The following is a 6,929-nucleotide window of genomic DNA, read 5'->3' on the forward strand; positions in this document are numbered from 1 at the left end:
CTCAGAAGTTCTGATTCTGTTTCTGTTTACTAGTTTAACCATTTTGAGTCCTACATTATGTACGAAACTGTTCTGTATCAAAATAGGAAGAGAATGATTGCAAATGGTGAAAATTACCTACAATTTCACTTCCCTTATATCTAGGAGTGCCTGTGTGACACAGATGGTTAAGTGTTCTGCCACTAACCAAATGGTTGGTGACTTGAACTTACCCAGAGGTACCTTGGAAGAAAGGCCTGGTGATCTGTTTCCTTAAAGATTATAGCCAAGAAACTCAAATGGAGCAGTTTTACTCTGTAACACATAGGGCCAACATGAGTCAGAATTGACTAGGTTGCAATGGGCTTTGTGTTGGTTTTCTGGGTAGAGCAAACGGTTAAGTGCTCAACTACTAACAGAAATATTGGCAGTTGGAATCCACCCAGAGGCACCTTGGAAGAAAGGCCTGGCAATCTGCTTCTGAAAGGTCACACCCATGATAACCCTATGGAACTGTTCTATTGTGCGACACATAGGATCACCACGAATCTGAATCCACTTGGCTGTAACTTGATTACATCAAGGGCTGGCCATGTGCCCTGGTTCTGGCTGATGAGATATAAAAGGGTGATTTTAGAAAAAAGTTTTTTCTTTCCAGATAAAAAAGATGTATGTGTCAACTCCTCTCCCATTCCTTCCCATCTGGAATGCAGATGGAACTCCTGGAGTTTCAGCACTCATCTATGGTTATGACTGAAAGGCCAAGAGTTTTGAGGAGCTACCTGCACTGATGTCATTCAGCTACTAAATCAGTGTTGTTGTTGTTGTTGTTATGTGCCATCAAGTCAGACCTGATTCATAGCGAGCCTTCATTGGGTTTCTGAGGTGGTATCACTACAGAAGTAGATTGCCCAACCTTCCTTCCGAGGAGTGGCTGGTGGGTTTGAACTGCCAGCCTTCTGGTTAGCAGTCAATGCCTAAGGCACTATGCCACCAGAGGTCCTAAATCAGTGTGAGTAAAAAGTATTTTCCCAGTTTTCATCTGTATCTTGACTTTTTAGTGTTATTTTCGACATCCTATATTTTTTAATATTGTCACATTTTTAGAGATATTGCCACTTATCTTTAAACTTCTTGTCATATAGAAAAACAAGCTACTGGTCATTTGGTTTTCTATTAAAAATGCTACAATTCTGCTAAATATCCCACTTTGTATAAGTCATTTTCATTTTCAAATGAAGCAAATTTAAGAAAGTTGATAGGAACATGTGGAACAAAATTGAGAGAAAAACAAAATTTTATTTGCAGCAAATATATGTAGCTATATATCTGAAAAAGGGCCAAATGAGGGACATACTTTTTTAAAAACGATTATGGAAATTTTCAAACACACACAAAAGTAGAGAGGTTCCATGTATTCATCACACTTTCCACAGTTATCAACTTTCTGCTATTTCAATTCTCTCCTGCCACCTGTTGTTGTTTTGTTGGAATATTTTAAAGCAAATCCCAGATGTCATATCATTTCACCATAAATATGTCTGCATTTTTTTCTAATGGATAAGAATTTTAAAAATAGAACCATAATACCATACTCATAATCAACAAAAAAAAACCAATTCTTTAATATTATCTAACAATCAGTCATTAGATAGATAATCAGTCAGGAGCTCTGGTAGCATAGTGCCTAAGCACTTGACTGCTAACCAGAAGGCTGGTGGTTCAAACCCACAAGTCACTCCTCGGAAGGAAGAAGGGGCAATCTACTTCCGTAGTGATATTGCCTCGGAAACCCAAGGAGGGGTCGCTATGAGTCGGGTCCGACTCAACGGCACATAACAACAATAATCAGTCCGTATTTCCTTTCTACTGATTGTGTCAAAATAAATTGTGCAAAAATTGTGTTTGATTGATGTATCTCTTAAATCTCCTGTACTTAACAACTCTCCCTTTCCCACCCTCTATTCTATTAATTTGTTGGAAAAACTGGGTCATTTGCCCTGTAGAACTTTCCACAGTCTATATTTAGCTGATTGTATCTTTGCCTGGTGTCTTTTAATATATTTCTCCATCCCTCCTGTTTCTTTAAATGGTAGTTAGAGCTGGAAGCTTGATTAGTTTCAGGTTCTTTTCTTTTCTTCTTTTTTTTTTTTTTTCCCCCTTTGCAAGCCAACTTCAGCAGTGCTGGTGCTGCTGTGTACTTTTTATTGCATTACATCAGGAGGCACCTGGTTGTGCCATCTTTGAGGGATGTTAAGAGGGATCAGTAGAAGCCATGATTTCATTGGGACATAGTGATTTTCTAATTGTAACACCTCTCCATTTAGTAGCTGTGATTCTTTTATAAAGAAAAACTTTCCCTCATCAGGTACTATATTTGGTTATAATGAAATACAGTCCATAAAAGAAAGACAAGATAAATGCCTGCATCTTACCCTTAGTTATCACTTTTCAGAATAGTGCCCTTCAGAATATCAGAATAAACTACTGATGAGGTTTTTTTTTTTTTTTTAAATCATTATAAAAAACCTCATGGATTTTAAATAATATTTATTGCATCTGATGCGTGCAACTCATTACAGTCACTATTATTGCTGATGCTTGTCCCTCCCACCTTTGGCCAGTGGAACTACTCAATTCCTTCAAGTTTGCTCCTGAGTGCTTTCCACCAACATCAGTGCAGTATCTTTCACTACTACTTTGTTTTCTGAAATAGTAAGTTGTTCCAAGATCATTTCGTACTTTATCAGCCCTAGGTCTAGAAGCGGCCTTTTTTTCAAGGAATTTTGGTTCCCTTTACTGAGAAATGTTGAGGAACATACTTTTGATGCAGTGGCTCCTAGGTGGTTTATCTTTGTGGACCTCACGGCGGACAGTGTCTGTTGAGTGGAATGGCAAGAAGGGACCCTGGGACAACGCAACGGTAAAAGTTGAACAAACAGGATCTCAGCCACTATCAGAGCTACATAGCTGGGTCAGAAGGGCAAGGTACTCAGGGATGGCCTGGGAGACTCTCCACAGGGTGTGACCTTTGGCAAGTTAGGTTCTTGCCCTGGTATCCTTTCCAGCCGGCCTCTGAGGCTCCATGTGCGTGACTAACGTTTCCGGTACAGACGCGCCCTGGGACTTTCCCAGGCCCCCGCCACCGCGGAGCACGAGCAGGAGATTCGGTGCAGGCCAGGAGCCGCCCCGACCAGGCTCCAGAACCTTGGCGCCCTCTGGCGGCCACGCAGGGCGGGGGCGGGGCTCGGTGGGGGCGGGGATCGATCTCAGATGCCCCGCCTTTTCTCCCTGCGTAGGGCTGAGGCGGAGGTTGTGGGGAGTGACTGCGGAGGTTACGCAAGGGCGTGACCTTAAGGGGAAAAAGCCCCAACTGTGTCAGGCGAGTTTGCAAAGTTTGCAAACCGGTGCTGCGAGCTGAACTAGTTCTCTGACGTCCGCGGAAGGAGGGAGGGACTGAGACCGAAACGTCAGTACGTGACACGCTACCTACTGCCCCTCTTTTGCCACGGTGGCGCACCCAGCGCCCGGAGGGGCAGAAGGAGGCTGTATTCCTGACCTGGACCTGCAGTTGGGGTGATGTCACTCCAGTAGGTGTCAGTGGAATGAGGTCACTGTCCCTAGACTCCCAGATACAGAAACGAGGCCCTGAGACCTAGTTAATCTAACCAGCCTGCATGGAGCTGTGATTACTATTTGAAGATTGGAAGGAAGTAGGATGGTTTGTGAATAAAGAACGAGGGAGTTGGATGGTTTGTCTACAAAATGCATACAGTCGAGGTATTTTAGGGGTTTTTGGCAAGAAGTGGAGTGACTACACCCTCCCTCTCCTGCCCTTATCCTGTGTTTTTCCGAGGGAGTGGCTACAGGGACTGTATTAGGCACTGTGAGGATCTTAGTGCTGACAGAAAAGCTGGCAGAGAGCCCATCTTGCTAGGGTTCTAGAAAAGCCCAGGACCTGAGAGGCAAGTGTCTTGGGTATTAGCTCACCTCTACCTAACTGTCATGCTGGGGAGCTGGTCACTTCACCTTTCTGGATCTGTTTTCTCATTTGAAGAATGAGGGGAGACCAATGAAAGATTTCAGCTGAGGATAATCTTGCATAGATACTATTGCTGTTATGTACTGTAGAGTCGGACCAACTCATAGCGACCCCTCCTTGGGTTTCTGAGGAGGTATCACTACAGAAGTAGATTGCCCAATCTTCTTTCTGAGGAGTGGCTGGTGGGTTTGACCCGCCAGCCTTCTGGTTAGCAGCCAAATGCCTTCGGCAATATGCTACCAGAGCTCCTGCACAGATACTAGTGATACAAAATAACCACAATCATTACACAAGCAGCAGAAGACAGACTTGGAGTAATCCCTCAGAGATAGCCAAACACCTTGGGAGAGAAAACCACTGGGTCTGCTCACTCAGGACCATAGTATTGGGGGACACCAGGCTCAATTGGCACAACATAATAAATAAAATTCTTGTTCCACAACCTACTTTGGTGAGTAGTGACTGGGGTCTTAAAAGCTTTTGAGCAGCCATCTAAGATGCAGTTAATGGTCTTCTTTCAGCAACAGCAAAGAAGAGTGAAGAAAACCAAGGGCATTTGGAAACAATCAGTCCTAGGATATGATGAATTTTGAGACCAGAAGAACTAGATGATGCCTGGTGTTCTGGTTACCTAGTGCCACTCTGACAGGAATATACCACAAATGGGATGGCCTTAACAAACAGTTTAGTCTCTCACAGTTTGGAGGCTTTAATTCCAAGTTCAAAGTGCCAGGCTCTAGGGGCTGGGTGAAAGCCCCTCAACATTGGGGCTCAGCTTTGCCTCCTGCTCCTGGCCCACTGGTTTTTCTTCACTCAGCTGCTAGCTACTGAGGCTGAAAAACCCAAGGTCAACAAGTGAAAAGGCATAGTCATGATTAATTCAAGTCCATTGTAAGTCCCCAGGTCAGCAGAGAATAGCAGGCTGCTGAGCAACGACATGGCTACATGCAGGGCCCAAGCATGCCATAGGCTAGAGACCATTCCCCAAGGCTTCTGCTTATATACAGAAAGCAAACCACATTCCCTAAGGTAGCTACTCAGCTGCTCACAGTAGATACCACCATAGAGTTGATTACCAGTCTCATCATGGGGAATACTACATCCAGCTGCCCAGCCACTCAACCAGGCCCAGCCAAGTTGACACACAAACTGAACTATCACACCTGGCTACCAATGCTAACCACTCAGGAAGGGATCAAAACTCCTGGATAGAGTGGGAGGGAAAACATGGAACAAAATTAAAAATAATAATAATAATAATGACCAGAATTACTGGTTGGATGGAGTCTGGTGGGTCCCCCAAGACTATGGCCCTGGGATACACTTCGGGCCTAGAATAAGACTTACTCCCAATGGCTGGCTCTCAGCCCAACTGTAGAAAGGTTTACATGCAGAACACCCAACCCAGGGTGATGTACCCACCTACTCTACGGAGATACACCCCTTGGAGCAATCGACCATGAGGCATCAGAGGGGTAGCATTCACATATAGGGAAAGCTGGACAGACAGGAGTACATAACTAAGAAGGGCACAGGGATTGGGGGGTCACAGGGAAGGGACAGGAGGAGAGTGGGTTAGGGTTGGGGATGGTAATCGGGGAGTGAAACCAAATGTACACCAACTGTTACATGTAAAACAACTTCTGCTCTGTAAATTTGCACCCAAAGCACAATAAAAAATTTCAAAACTGAACAACAACAAAAAAAGAGGGGTCTGGACTAGATTATTGAATACTGTATATTTCAATTACTATAAGATGTGGGGACTGAGGGTGCCTGCCCTGAGACCACTCGATAAGTCAGAGACAAAGCCCAGCCAGGGACTAAGGCTGTCACTCACTCCAGTTCTCTTTCCAAGCTCCCCCACAAATTCTCACATGGCTTTAATTATCTTTAGCAAACATTTGGAAACATTTGTATACTTCCTACTTTGTGTCAAACACAGGCTCACCCCTATTGTTTCTGAGACCTGGGGCAAGAGGTCCACCTAACATATATATGCCTGAAGATTTAAAGGTCATAAATTAAGCCAGAAACCCATTCAATAAAATATGTTTGATCCTCCTGCCTTGATACATATATCTCCATCACAATCTGGAAGGCCAAGTTCAAATTTGGAATTCTTATATGCCTCAGAAGGAGCTCTGGTGGTGTAGTGCCTAAGGCATTTAACGGCTAACCAGAAGGCTCTCTCTTCAAACCCACCAGCCACTCTGTGGAAGGAAGATTGGGCAATCTACTTCTGTAGAGATACTGCCTCGGAAACCCAAGGAGGGGTCGCTATAGGTTGGAATTGACTCCACCGCAGTGAGTTTGGGTTTTATTTTGTTATATCCCTCAGAACTCCAGGCTGGAATGTGACAGCACAGAGAGAGAGAGAGCTTGGCCCAAGGCCTATGGCACGCCTCTCTCATCCCAGCCAGGGTCTGTCCCACACCAAGAATTCCTTTTCGCATGCATGTTTGGATCCTCCTTCCCTCTGGTCGAAGCTCTGGCCACATCCCTGCAAAAAGCTGCCCGTTGGCCACCCCTGGAGTAAGCCTAGTTGTGTGCCACCCTAGTCAAGAGAAGTGGGCTCTGGATTTATTGAGCAAGGAATCCCTGAGATGTAGACACCCAAAGCATTTGACTGCTAACCAGAAGGTTGGCAGTTCAAACCCACCAGCTGCTCTGCAGAAGGAAGATGGGGCAATCTACTTCTGTACAGATTTGTTGTTGTTGTTAGATGCCGTCCAGTCATCTCCAACTCATAGCGACCCTATGCAAGCAGAACAAACACTGCCCAGTCCTGTGCCAGCCTCATGATCTTTGCTATACCTCAGCTCATCATTGCAGCCACTGTGTCTATCCATCCACTTTACCAAGCATGATATCCTTCTCTAGGGAATGGTCCCTTCTGACAACATGA

The sequence above is a fragment of the Orycteropus afer genome, unplaced genomic scaffold (genome assembly GCF_000298275.1).
Source record: "Orycteropus afer afer isolate SDZICR_OR568_19922 unplaced genomic scaffold, OryAfe1.0 scaffold00401, whole genome shotgun sequence".
Lineage (NCBI taxonomy): Eukaryota > Metazoa > Chordata > Mammalia > Tubulidentata > Orycteropodidae > Orycteropus > Orycteropus afer.